This window comes from Crotalus tigris, unplaced genomic scaffold, assembly GCF_016545835.1.
Source record: "Crotalus tigris isolate CLP2741 ecotype Arizona unplaced genomic scaffold, ASM1654583v1 scf7180000018371.15429387391:27106975, whole genome shotgun sequence".
NCBI lineage: Eukaryota > Metazoa > Chordata > Lepidosauria > Squamata > Viperidae > Crotalus > Crotalus tigris.
Window position 1 is genome coordinate 7333447 of NW_024096970.1, and position 13978 is coordinate 7347424.

Genomic DNA, 13978 nt, shown 5'->3' on the forward strand with positions numbered 1-13978 from the left:
CTGTACTAATTTCCTGAAACGCACTATTACTTAAGGCACATTTGACTAGATACATACCATTAACTATGGTTCACAAACATACCAATTCACAATATTTTATATATTATTTCTCATTGTACATCTTTGCTTTTGGTCAGGTCATATTTTGCTATGACAATTCTCTTGTTATAGTTCTTTTTCCCCCGTCTTACCTTAACCTCTGTAAACCTACTGCCTTCTTGTGTTTTGTATTATAACTCCCATTATGCTTACTAAGAATGTTGGAGATTGTAGTCTAATACATCTGGAGATCACCAGAAATGTATTGCCAAAATCATGTATTTCTCCAGCATGAGGATGGAGAATCCACGAATGGTTTAGACTGTCTTCCTGCCCAATTAGACTAAGTCTGACAAACTTGCCACGCCTCCTGCTGAGCTTGACTACCACCCAGTCACGACTTAGTCTCAAGCCCAGCAGAACACGATTGTGGTTGGCTTCTTTGTCAAACTTATTTGAACAGGTTGTATATCTCCCATTTGTGGATTCTCCCTGTTCTATCGAGCGCTGTGACCAATGCTGCCACAAACTGCCCAGCGGTTTTTCCCTCACTCCCCTTAGTAACTTTTTGCTAAACAGGGATTCTAGTTGAAAGAAAGCTTTCCCAGGCAGTTTTCACCTTCCCCCTTCGGTCGTAGCTCAACAGAGCGTGCTGCCTGGCTTTCGGTCCCAGCTGAGCGTCAGGTTCAGAGAAGCGCGCTGATGACCATCCACTGCCCAGCTGATCGTCAGGCCCAGCAGAGCGTGCTGACAGCCGTCCACTGTCCGGACAAGCATGGGGCCCAAAGCCTCAGTCAGAAGGCCCTTTTTTGCCGTTCTTTCTTTGGTGCGCTCGTCATGGCTGCCATTTTGTGAGCTGTGCGAGGAGCCATTTTTCCTACTGTCATAGCTACAGTCAGCTCCCGGCCCTAATTTGCTTTGTCTCGGCCGGAGAAGCATTTTCACAGTCAGGAGCTGTTTGATTCCAGTATTTAACTCCGTCCCTTGGCTTCAGACATGTCGTCCGGCACTCAATCTCCCAGGGTCTCAGAGCTCTTCCAAAACGCCCTCATTTTTCGGGCACCATTTTAGGTGTCTCATACATTGAGCTGACCTTGTGGGGGGGAGAGAGAGAAACGGACAGGATCACTTACCCTTCTTCAATCAGTATTCTAATTGCCTATACCTGCACATAAGATCATTAGGAATTGAGCCTGAAGCCTGTCTCCCCCCCCCTTTTGGCCTCAGCCCCAGTCAAGCCAGGCCTCAACAGCGTTTCTCACTAATTATTTCAACATCGGTGTGTGCTGGCCCGCCTTTGGCACTGCCGCCACTACCTAGGCCAGTGTGCAGGCACTTGTCACTGAGATGATTTGCCGCCACTAAACGAGTTATGCGTGTGCTGGCACTCAACAACTGTTGGTTTGCCACCATCGTACGTCTGACTAATACGCTATAAGAGCGTTATCAGGCTTTGTCAGCCATCAGGAGTATTACAGGTATGTGAGAGCCCATTAGGTTGGGCCAGCTACCACCGTTCCCTAGAGCAGTCACTGGTTTCCAGCACTTTGAGGCACAGTCACAATCCAGTGCTCTGCTCCCAAGCCTTGAGATACCTCTCAGAACTCCACTGAGACATCTCCATTGTGATGGCAGACAACGTGGTACCTCAGAATGTGCAAGAAGCGCACAAGAAGCGCAAGTCCTCCAAACTGGAGGCTGCAGGAAAGCTTAAGGCCAAGGCCAAAGCTATTTCGGGCAAGAAGCCCTCTAAGGCGGCTGAGAAGGAGGCCAGCAGGAGACACCTAGCCTTAGAGAAGCAGTTTTCCAAGATTCAACAGTTGAACACAAGTGGAACGGTCCAAGCTTTCCTGGTTCCACACGAGAGTTCGCTCTTTAACTCGAAATTTGCCCCATCCAGCTCTCTGATTCAACGGGCCTGGTCTCTGGAAGGGGAAGCCGGGCAAGGGGACATTCTACCCATCAACCAGGGACCAGCCCCCCAATGGGTGGCTCCTTCGCCCAGGGTCCAGTCGGGACCAGAGGCCACATTCACACGCACAGCGGCCAAACTTCATCCCACTGAACCTTAAGGGGCATGGCCAGAACAGCTTCAGGCGTTACTCGTTCTGGCATTTGCCCAGGACATGGCCTCCTCCTTCCACCAGAGGCCCAGGCCAGAATTCGTGGCACCCATGACACCATCTCACTTCTGGGCGGAAGCTCCAAAATATCCTTGCTCTGTCTCTTCTGACCACTCCTCTTAGGACAGAGATTCAGGTTCCGAGGAGTACAGGTCAAGGGGCATTCAATTGTCTGAAGATGAGGAGTCGTCTCTGGACCTCTCCCCCTTTGTTGGTCTATTTGACCGAGGGTTGTAAAAGTCACTGCTACTGAAAGCAACTACCTCGGCCAAGATTTGTCCTGATCAGGAGCCTCAACCGGTTCCTTCAACCAGCCAGGACTCAAAGCTGCTATTCTCCGAGCCTACAATTACGGAAGGGCATATCACTTTTCCCCCCTTCTTTCTGAACACCATTCAGAAGCAATGGGGAACTCCTGGCACACACCCCGCACCGGGGGGGACGGACAAGAGGCTATTCAATGTTACCCCTGCCTTGTCAGAACTTCTGGAGGTCCCGAATGTGGATGAGTCCCTAACACCACTCTCTTCTTCCTCCACGATGTCAGGGGACATGGCTGAGACCTTAAGGGCGGAGGACAGAAAATCAGAGTTTTTCCTATGCAGGTTTCACCAAGCCTCGGCATGGTTGGTAAAGGCATCGACATCCACCTCCTTCTTTGCCAGGGCTTCCATTATATGGATTCGAGAGCTCCAGGCCATGATTCCCCCGGAGCAGGTTCATGCTCACCAGAATCTGGGTAAGTTGGTGGCGACATCTGAATACATGGCAGACACGTTACTACACACCGCCAGATTTTCATCCTGAGCCATAGCCTCTAATGTCACAGCCCTCAGGCTCCTATGGATCAAGCAATGGCGAGCAGACTTAAAGTCAAAGTGGTGCCTGGCAACCGCCCCCTACCATGGTGGACAACTATTCGGAGAGGTGCTCAACCCTTACCTGGTGGAGAACAGGGACAAGCGTAAAGTGTTGGCCCACCTTACCAGAAGGGCGGACAGACGGTCCAACCCATACTCCTATAGACAGCCCTTTTGATCAGGATCGGAGTAGGCTCAGCCTCCCCGCTCCTTTACCCCTAGGCCTGACCAATCAGAGCGTGTCGCTCCCAAGCCTCGACGGCAATTCCAGGCCAAGCAGCCCTTTCGGGGCATGGGAGGCTGTCCTTTCCGAAGCAACAAGTGACTTCAGGACGGCCCTCCCCATTGATGTCAGACTCACTTTCTTCATTCATGAATGGGAGGCTACCACAAAAGGCGCCTGGGTGCTCAACACCATCAGGCGCGGCCTTCCCCTCGAGTTTTTGTCCCGCCCAATGGAACCTTTTGTTTCTTGCCCAACTCCCAGAAATCTGGCCAAAATACGACTCATGAGCGAGGCCATTCGTCATGTGTTAGAAATCAAGGCCATAGAACCAGTATTGACTGGACAAATACATCAAGGTTTCTACTCCATCCTCTTCGTTGTTCCAAAGGCTTCGGGAGGATGGAGAGCAATATTCGATCTGAAGGGACTAAACTCTCATCTTGTCTACAAAAAATTCAAGATGCAGACGCTTCAGTCCATTCTGGCCGACATCAGAAGGGACGATTTCTTGACGTCTATCGACCTCATGGAAGCTTACCTTCATGTCCCCATCCTTCCTGACCATCGGAGGTTCCTCAGGTTCTGTTATGGGAACCATCATTATCAGTACAGGGCTCTACCATTCGGCCTTTCGGCTGCTACAAGAGTATTCACCAAGATCTTGGCAGCACTGGCCGCTCACCTGAGACTGGTCCCTGTACGGATCCAATGTTACTTGGACGACATCCTCATCCATCCACCTCCTTGCAGATGGCTTAGTCGAAACCTGGCCTTGTCCATCAGGACCCTTCAAGACCACGGTTTCTCGGTGAAATTTCAAAAGAGCCAGACAGTTCCCTCAACCCGCCTCCTTCACTTAGGCGCGATCATAGACACAAATCTCTGCAAGGTCTATCTGTCGCCAGAACGTCAGGACAGCATTTGGGCCCTGATCAGGTGGGTCCAAAGAGAGCGTGTAGTCACACTGGCCATGCTTTCCCAACTCTTAGGAAAGATGGTTTCTTGTATGGGGATAGTGCCATGGGCCAGGCTACATTCTAGAAACCTGCAATGGTTTTTGCTCCCATTTCAGAGACTGGGCACCAGCTCCTCCAACCAGAAAGTAAGAGTTCCAGCTCACACCCTAAAGTCCCTTCAATGATGGACCTCCCCAGCGGTAGCCAAAGGCTCCTTATGCAAGGAACCAGCCAGGCTTACCCTGACTACAGATGCCAGTCTGTTCGGCTGGGGGGCGCACCCACATTCACAGTTAGCTCAGGGCCGGCCAGACCTCAAACACAACATAAATTGGCTGGAGCTGAGAGCCATACACCTGGCACTGCGCCACTTCAGCGACAGGGTGGCGGGACAACATGTCGTTGTGCTCATGGACAATGTGGCAGCGAAAGCCCATGTGAACTGGCAGGGGGGTACTTGGTCCACGTCCCTTATGACCGAGGCCCACTTGCTGAGTACTTGGACAGAGATCAATCTCTCCTCCCTCAGAGCAGAGCACATCTCGGGAGAGGCAAACCAGCAGGTGGACTCCTTCAGGTTTGGACTTCCATTGCTGGACCTGTTCGCCACCCTGGCAAATTCCCAGCTTCCGAGGTTTTTCTCCCAGTTCCCATCTCCAGGGGCGAAGAAGGTGGACGCCCTCCGCAGTCCATGGCCTGAGGGCCTGCTCTATGCCTTTCTTCCTCTCCCTCTGATACCAGCTATTATCTGGAAGATACAGCAGGAAGTGATAGTCATTGCTCCACACTGGTCAAGATGGCTGTGGTTTGCTGACCTCATGAGCCTTTCCATCTCTCCCCAATGGAGGATTCCTCCAGATCGTGTTGTACTCAGCCAGGGAGCTGCAACCCTCGGTCCTTCAGTGGCTCCAGTTAGCCGCCTGGCACTTGAACGGCGGCTCCTGACCCGAGAGTCCTATTTGACGGACGTAATCTCCATGATTCAGGCCTCCAGATGCCCCTCAACTAACAGGATCTATGACTCCTCGTGGAGGAATTTTTGTCACTGGTGCACTAAGAACCACCTCGATCTCTTGACCATCACTATTCCGAGAATCCTTGAATATTTATTAGAGGGGCTCAACAAGGGCTTGGCACCCAATACCATCCGCAGCCAGGTGGCGGACTATCCATGATGCTTACATGTGACAATTAAAGGCCATTGGCTCAGCACCCCATAGTGCGTTCCTTTATCAAGGGCGCGACTAACACCAAGCCACCCATGGTTCATTGTTATTCCTCTTGGAAGCTGCCGCAGGTCTTGCAGGTCCTGACCTCGTCACCGTTTGAGTTCATTGCAGTTCTTAACCATGAAGGTAGCCTTCCTCGTAGCCGTCACGTTGGCGAGATGCATCTCGGAACTAGTTGCTCTCTCTGTCAGAGAGGACCTATGCGTCTTTCACAATGACAGGATAGATTTTGATTGGATCCATCATTTATACCCAGAGTAAATACTTTGTTCCACAGGTCGCAGGAGGTGATTCTTCCAGATTTTTGCCCTCGACCACCTCACGTTTTAGAACGCCAATGGCACACCTTGGATGTTCGAAGGGCGTTGCGCCATTATCTCAAGCGGACCTCAGCCTTCCACAAGTCGGAAGCGCTCTTTATCTCCTTTCAACCCTCTTCCATGGGGCAGAAGGTCTCGTCATCGACTATAGGCAGGTGGATCAAGGCTTGCATTGCAAGAGCATACCAATCGCATTCCCTATCAGTTCAAGTTATATTACTGCTCACTCCACACGCAGCGCTGCAACATCCATGGCGTGAGCAACTCAGGCTTCCATTGGGGATATTTGTAGGATGGCGACCTGGTCTTCGCCTTCCCTGTTCATGAGGCATTACAAGCTGGATAGGTTTGCCTCCGCAGAAGCCTCATTCGGCCAGAGAGTGCTCCAGCAAGTAGTGTCATCAAGTGGGACACAGGCCCAGACAGATTCCCTCCCATAGGGACAGGGCAGCTTTGGTATGTCCCATTCATGGATTCTCCATCCTCATGCTGGAGAAGGGCTGTTGTCTTACCTGAATGCCTTTTCTCAGCATGATGATAGAGAATCCACACCCACCCCTTTAGGTCTGCCAGGTCCTGTGTCGGGTAGGGGAGCCAACACGTCGCATAATTGTCAATAGCTTCGCCTTCGTTGTGACTGGGTGGTACTCAAGCCCAGCAGGAGGCGTGGCAAGTTTGTCAGACTTAGTCTAATTGGGCAGGAAGACAGTCTAAACCATTCGTGGATTCTCCATCATCATGCTGAGAAAAGGTGTTCAGGTAAGACAACGCCCCTTCTCTATTTTGAAGTCATGCAGAAAAATTTCCCACTTCTTTGTGATATATGTTTTCTTATGTGCAGAATCTTTAGCGTGTTATAGAGCTAAATTGTATTTTGATAGACCTAGAAAATAGTATCTCACAGTGTATGCTCTTAGGACTTAACCATAATTCTCTTCAGTTCTGTTTTATTGCTGTTGAAATAGCATTTATTCTCTTCATGAAGCAAACATAGTCTGAATGTTATTATTGTAGTTTTCTGGATGGCGGTTAAATTTCTGTTTGAAAAATTCTTATTCAGTTATCTATCTCTTTGACACTTTGGCAATTTATGGCTATAAAGGCTGTTCTCCATAAGAAATGAAATTGTAGAAATAAGTTACCTTCATTAAATAATCACATATTTAATTGATTCATGTCTTCATTGCCAGAACTTTACAGAGTAGTAGTGTGTCATAACAGAACTTTCAACTTAAGAACCCTAAGAGCAGGCACTTTGTGTCTTATTCAACAGCATTGGAACCAGCAAATGCCTCTACATATTGAGGGCTAATTTGAAATGCCATTCATCAATAAGCACATTGCCTTACATGTCTTCTGAGTCAATCCATTTACAGCACCATCCATTGCAATATCATCAATAGTAGTTTGGACTTTGCAAATTCTTCTCTATTCTTCCCTGTGACCACGATTTTACTTAGGCACTATTTAAGGAAACCCAATACATTCTCAAAATTCTGGCTTTACCCTTAATAGGAAGAAAAAGAAGTTCATGAAGAGAATAAAGTGCATCAGTCGACTGTTTGGCTCCATCTGCTGGCAAATTGATTTGTAACCATAGATAAATCTTTAATAGGAATTGGGGCGCACATTATAGTAGTATCAAAGTTTTGCATAACAATGTTTTTTGCTGTTGGAATACTTTGAATCTTTTGTCCAATAAGGATCTAAAAGTGGACCTTGACTCATGACCATTTGTTGAAGTTTGAAGATGGTTGGAAAAAGTGACTTATAGTCTGTCCTTGAAGTGAAAACCATACTGTCTTTCATTGGGTATTGCATCTAGACATCGCTTTCTCTCTATTCATTTATTCATTTGTGTCATTACATTTATTATGGTCATCTATTCCAACGGACTCTGGCAGTTTACAAAATCTGATACTAAGATAAAACAATTAAAAACATAGATTTTTGACTCAGAATATTGTTTTACTGTTCTGTTTCTTTATCCAAAAGTCAAATATAATTGTCCCTGATATTTGCTATGCTATACTATTTTATGTTGATAGGGCAGCTTCATTTTAACACATTTAATATTCTGGAAATTATGATTATCAGAATGGTTTGCAGACTTCCTCACAGAAGAACCATTTAATAGAACCATTTGTATAAGGATATCTGCAAAACCAAAAAAAACCCTCAGAGAGATAAATATTTGAAGAACTGTTATTAAGTATGTTCAACTTTCCTGTATTTACTGCAGATTATTTTTGTTTTTTTAAAGTTCTGTATAATCTCTGTTTCTTTCATAAATATTGCTCTTGAATTGCACTTGAATCCTAGTATATTTATAGTATGATCTACATTGTTTGAATTTTATCAGTCTGAGCTTCTTTTTCTTTCTTTTTCTCATTGACGTTCTCCAGTACAGGAGATGGAGAATCCACCAATGGGTTTTCTCTGTCTGCCTGCTCTTGAGACCAAGTAGCCAAACTTGACATGCCCCCTTTTGCTAGGAGACCCAGTCTTGACTTGGTCTCAAGCTCTTGAAGATGTGTCAGGGTTGACTTTCTCAGCAGATTAGCATGTAGTAATCCATTGGTGAATTCTCCCTTTAATAGTAATATCCCTTAATATAAGTTAATAATTCTCACAGTCTGGGAATCATTTCCTCCAGTTCCCCTGCGGTGCTGGGCTCAGTGCTGCCTCAAATCGGAGGTTGTTGAACTGCAGGGTGTGGTGGTGGTGGTGGGGGAAATACAACTGCCTTTGATTCCTTCTGTTTTTCCCCAGGGCTCTGGGGGGAAAGAAATTTGTTGTTTTTTGTGAGCAGCTCATAAAACTGCCTTAGGTGAAATTGTCACCTCCCCTCTTAGGACCCAGAGAATAGCGTTCCCACCTCAGATTGTTTCAATTTCACTTCCCAGACCTCTGGAGCCGTTTGGGATGCTGCGGGCGCCATTTTGGTTGCTGTTTGAGGCAGCGAAATTTAAAACAACTCCCAAGGCTCCGTTTTTTCCTCTCTCACGATCAGAGGCAAATTTGAGCAATTTCCCACAGTCGGTGCACAAGCTTCTGCCAGGACCTTCCCAACGTTGGGGAAACTTCCCCTGTGTGGTCACAGTCATTTTCGGCAGCAGAGCGAGTGGCGGCCGCCATTTTGTTACCGCTAAAACAACGAAGAGTAAAAAGTTTTTCCTTGACATACCTTAGGCTGTTTAATCTTCTTCCTATGATTTAATTGCCTCTGCCTTCTGGGTCTTCAGTCCCTGGTCAGGACACACAGCCCTAGAGTTTCTAATTTCCACCCCAAATTCTGACGGCTGCCATTTTGAAAGCATGTGGAAATTTTTTTAGACCTCATCAGGCCAGGGCCTTGTAGTCACAAAGACCTGAGTGATTTTTGAGGGACGTTTGTCCTAATATTTACAGTACACGCTAAATTAATCAAGCTTCTATTTGTCCTCATCTTTCCTTGCCTGGCCTCTATTCAGGCCCTCTGTGCCCTTCATTGGGCCCTCTGGTGCACTTTGACTGGGCACCTAAGGCCTCCGGGCAGAGCCCAGAGTGGGTCCCCAACTGTGCCTTTGGCATCAGCTGCCATTGCCGTGACCAAGCCCAGATAGAGTTGCCTTTTTTTGGTCAGGTGGTCAGGGGAGCAGTCCTTGTTACTTGCTCCAATTTCGCTTCTGCCAACTGCTTGCCTGCCAGAGCTTCACCTCAGTTTCCCTGAGACAGCTCAACCTAGGATGGGGGACTCCACTGGACCTTAACCCATGTGCACAGCTTCCCCATCCTCTAGTTACAGCTGACAGACCACCTCCAAACCGGAGGGAGCAGGCAAGCCCACAACCAAGACTATGGGCACTCTCAGGAAAACTCCAAGTTGGCGGAAAAACATACCAGCCATAAGCACTAGGCTCTGGAGAAGGAGCTCTCCAGAGCGCAGAGACAGGCAGGATTAGAGATGGACCAAGTGGCGGCCCCTGAGTTTGACCTTCCTTCAGGTCCTTCGACTTCAGCTCAGGGCGTGTGGTCTCTGACAGAAGCTCCCATTACACCTTTGGCTCTAGTTCATACAGCTCTAATTCCTCACTTACCTTGGGTTCAGCCCCTGAGGCTGCCTTTACTCCAAATGCAGCATAGCTCAGAGGTCCTGACCTCAGAGATATTTTCTCCAATGGACGAATGGAGGCCCTGTTATCCAAGGTGATGGATCACGCTCTAGCAGAACGGTCTTTCCATCCACCTGGACAGGAGGCATCCACATCAGCTGTGCCACCTTATGTTCCTCCTGCAGGGATCCTTATGCTTCAGGAGCCCACATCTCCCGCACACTCCTCAGTGAGTGGATACTCATCTCCGCAGGGTGAGGACCAACCCGACTTCAATCTTTCAGGGGAAGAGGAACTCCCCCCCTGAACCCTCCCCATCTGGAGGTCTATTCAATTCGCAAGTCCACCTCAATAGCAAATATTGGGTCAGATCAGTTCTCTCAACTGCAGGCCACATTGGATTCAGTCCAAATCTGATATTCTTTGAAACTGTGGCAGCCCAGCACCACATTCCCTGTCCTTCTATATTTCTCAAGGGGATCAAACCGCAATGGGTCTCCTCTTCCTCATTTCCTTCCATAAGCAGGTCGGATAAAAAGATCTATGGTACCTTTACAGACATACAGTCAGGTCCAGAAATATTGGGACATCGACACAATTCGAACATCTTTGGCTCTATACACCACCGCAATGGAGTTGGAATGAAACAAACACAATGTGCTTTAACTGCAGACTGTCAGCTTTAATTTGAGGGTATGTACATCCAACTCAGGTGAACGTGGTAGGACTTACAGCAGTTTGCATATGTGCCTCCCACTTGTTAAGGGACCAAAGGTAATGGGACAATTGGCTTCTCAGCTGTTCCATGGCCAGGTGTGCGATATTCCCTCATTACCCCAATTACAATGTGCAGATAAAAGGCCCAGAGTTCATTTCAAGTGTGCTATTTGTATTTGGAATCTGTTGCTGTCAACTCTCAAGATGAGATCCAAAGAGTTGTCACTATAAGTGAAGCAAGCCATCATTAGGCTGAAGAAACAAAACAAACCCATCAGAGAGATAGCAAGAACATTAGGCGTGGCCAAAACAACTGTTTGGAACATTCTCAAAAAGAAGGAACGTACCGGTGAGCTCAGCAACACCAAAAGACTCGGGAGACCATGGAAAACAACTGTGGTGGATGACTGAAGAATTCTTTCCCTGGTGAAGAAAACACCCTTCACAACAGTTGGCCAGAACACTCTCCAGGAGGTAGGTGTATGTGTGCCAAAGTCAACAATCAAGAGAAAACTTCACCAGAGTGAATACAGAGGGTTCACCACAAGATGTAAACCATTGATGAGCCTCAAAAACAGGAAGGCCAGATTAGAGTTTGCCAAACAACATCTAACAAAGCCTTCATAGTTCTGGAACAAGATCCTATGGACAGATGAGACCAAGATCAACTTGTACCAGAGTGATGGGAAGAGAAGAGTATGGAGAAGGAAAGGAACTGCTCATGATCCTAAGCATATCACCTCATCAGTGAAACGTGGTGGTAGTGTCATGGCGTGGGCATGTATGGCTGCTAATGGAACTGGTTCTCTTGTATTTATTGATGATATGACTGCTGACAAAAGCAGCAGGATGAATTCTGAAGTGTTCCAGGCAATATTATCTGCTCACATTCAGCCAAATGCTGCAGAACTCATTGGATGGCGCTTCACAGTGCAGATGGACAATGACGCAAAGTATACTGCAAAAGCAACCAAAGAGTTTGTGAAGGGACAGAAGTGGAATGTTATGCAATGGCCAAGTCAATCACCTGACCTGAATCCCATTGAGCATGCATTTCACTTGCTGAAGACAAAACTGAAGGGAAAATGCCCCAAGAACAAGCAGGAACTGAAGACAGTTGCAGTAGAGGCCTGGCAGAGCATCACCAGGTATGAAACCCAGCGTCTGGCTCGCCGAGTTTACAAGGCCCACAACGCTTCACTGGTCTTACTCTCCCAGCTCCTGGGGAAGATGGTCTCCTGCATAGCCATTGTTCCCTGGGCCAGACTTCACCTGCGGGAGCTCCACTGGTTCCTTCTTCCATTCCAGCGGTTTGAATCTCAGCGCATCCAGCCGGCAGGTGAGACTTCCGGTCCATACCCTCAGGTCTCTCTACGCTGGTGGTTCTCACAAGCAGTAACCAAGGGGGTCTCCTTTCAAGGATCCGGACCGCCTCACCATCATGACGGACGCCAGCCTCTTCAGTTGGGGGGCCCACCTTCAGTCTCAGTTTGCGCAGGGCCGTTGATCCCGTGCAGACTTGAGACACAACATCAATTGGCTGGAACTCAGGGCCATTCACTTGTCTCTCCGTCAATTCCGACGCTGGAACAGGGGACGTCACATATTAATTCTCACGGACAATGTGGCATCCAAGGCCCACGTGCTTATGTCTGAGGCCCGATTACTAGGATCCTGGGCAGAGTCCAACCTGGCCTCTCTCAAGGCCGAACATATCTCAGGGGTCTAGAACCGGAAAGCGGACTTTCTGAGTCGCTCCACTATAGACCCCTCAGAATGGGGACTACATCCGGACCTTTTTTCTGAAATATTCAGCAGGTTCGGCCGTCTGGTCATCAACCTGTTTGCATCGTCGAGCAATGCCCAGCTCCCCTGGTACTTCTCCCATTATTATCTTCCAGGGGTGGAGGGGACGGATGCCCTGCAGACTCCGTGGCCGCAGGGTCTTCTTTATGCCTTCCCTCCCCTTCTGCTCATTCTGGCGACCATCCACAAGCTGCTTCAGGAGCAGGCAGAAGTGATACTCGTGGCCCCATACTGGCCGCAGAGGCCCTGGTTTGCCGATCTAATGGATCTGTCCCCCTCTCCTTTGTGGAGGATTTCCCCACATTGCATATCCTTACACCAGGGGGTCCTCCAACATCCAGACCCTCAGTGGTTACGCTTGAGCGCAACATCAGGACACAAGTTATTCTCTCCACGGGCAATAACCATGATTCAGACCTCTCGTAGACCAGCGACCAATCACATTTATGATTCCACATGGAACAATTTTGCCATTGGTGCAAAAGGCGGCAACTGGATGTGTACAATTTAACTATTCCCCAGACCATGGACTATCTTCTTGACGGTCTGGACAGAGGCCTAGCCCCTGCGACCCTTCATAGGCAGGTAGCGGCCCTATCGACATTGCTCACTTGTGCGGACTCAGTTCCTCTAGCTTATCATCCCAGGATAGACGCTTTCATCAAGGGGGCTTGCAACACTAGACCTCCCGTGGTAAACAGGTACCCTTCTTGGGACATGCCTTGTGTGCTTCGCACACTAACAAACTGCCCTTTGAGCCCATAACTACTATACCATTGCGGGCCTTATCTCTTGAAGTTACATTCTTGATCACCATCACGTCAGCCAGGTGTATCTCAGAACTGGCTGCTTTCTTGGTCAGGAGTGATCTTTGCACCTTCCAACGAGTCCGGGTGGTCCTTCGGTTGGATCCTGCCTTCATGCCCAAGGTCAATTCACTTTTCCATAGGGCACAGGGAGTCATCTTGCCTGACTTTTGTCCTGATCCCTCCCATGACTTGGAGCGGCAGCGGCACACGTTGGACATCCGCAGGCCCTGCAGCATTACATTAAGCGCACAGAACCTTTTTGCAGATCTGAGGCTCTTTTTGTTTCCGTCCATCCAGCTTCCCTGGGACAGAAGGTATCCACTGGCACTATCGATCAGATCTTGTATAGCGGAGGTGTACCAATCTTCCTCCTTACCGACTCCAAATCATATCACGGTCCATTCCACTCGCAGCGCTGCAACATCTGCGGCATGGGCCACTCAGGCATCCATCAAAGAGATTTGCAGGGCTGCGACATGGTCATCGCCCTCCCCTTTTATATGTCATTATAGGATTGACCGCTTTGCTTCAGCAGACGTCTCCTTTGGTCGGAGGGTCCTCCAGCAAGTGGTCTATGGGGACGTAGATTTGGCCTTATCTGTTTCCTACCCATCAGGACAGTGAGGCTTTGGTATGTCCCATTGGTGGATTCTCCATCTCCTGTACTGGAGAAGGGGCATTGTCTTACCTGAACGCCTTTTCTCAGTACGGAGATGGAGAATCCACACCCACCCTATGGTCAGTTAGGCCGTTATTAGGGAAGAGAGCAACACCTTGTCCTTGCATCAGCCACTTTCGC

At 48.5% G+C, this 13978-nt stretch overlaps 1 protein-coding gene across 8 annotated transcripts in view; it reads left to right on the forward strand.

The window, feature by feature from the left end:
• Nucleotides 1–13978, forward strand: part of ZMYND8 (zinc finger MYND-type containing 8) — a 126628-nt gene that overhangs the window by 55721 nt on the left and 56929 nt on the right. The gene's annotated exons all lie outside the window — the stretch shown is intronic.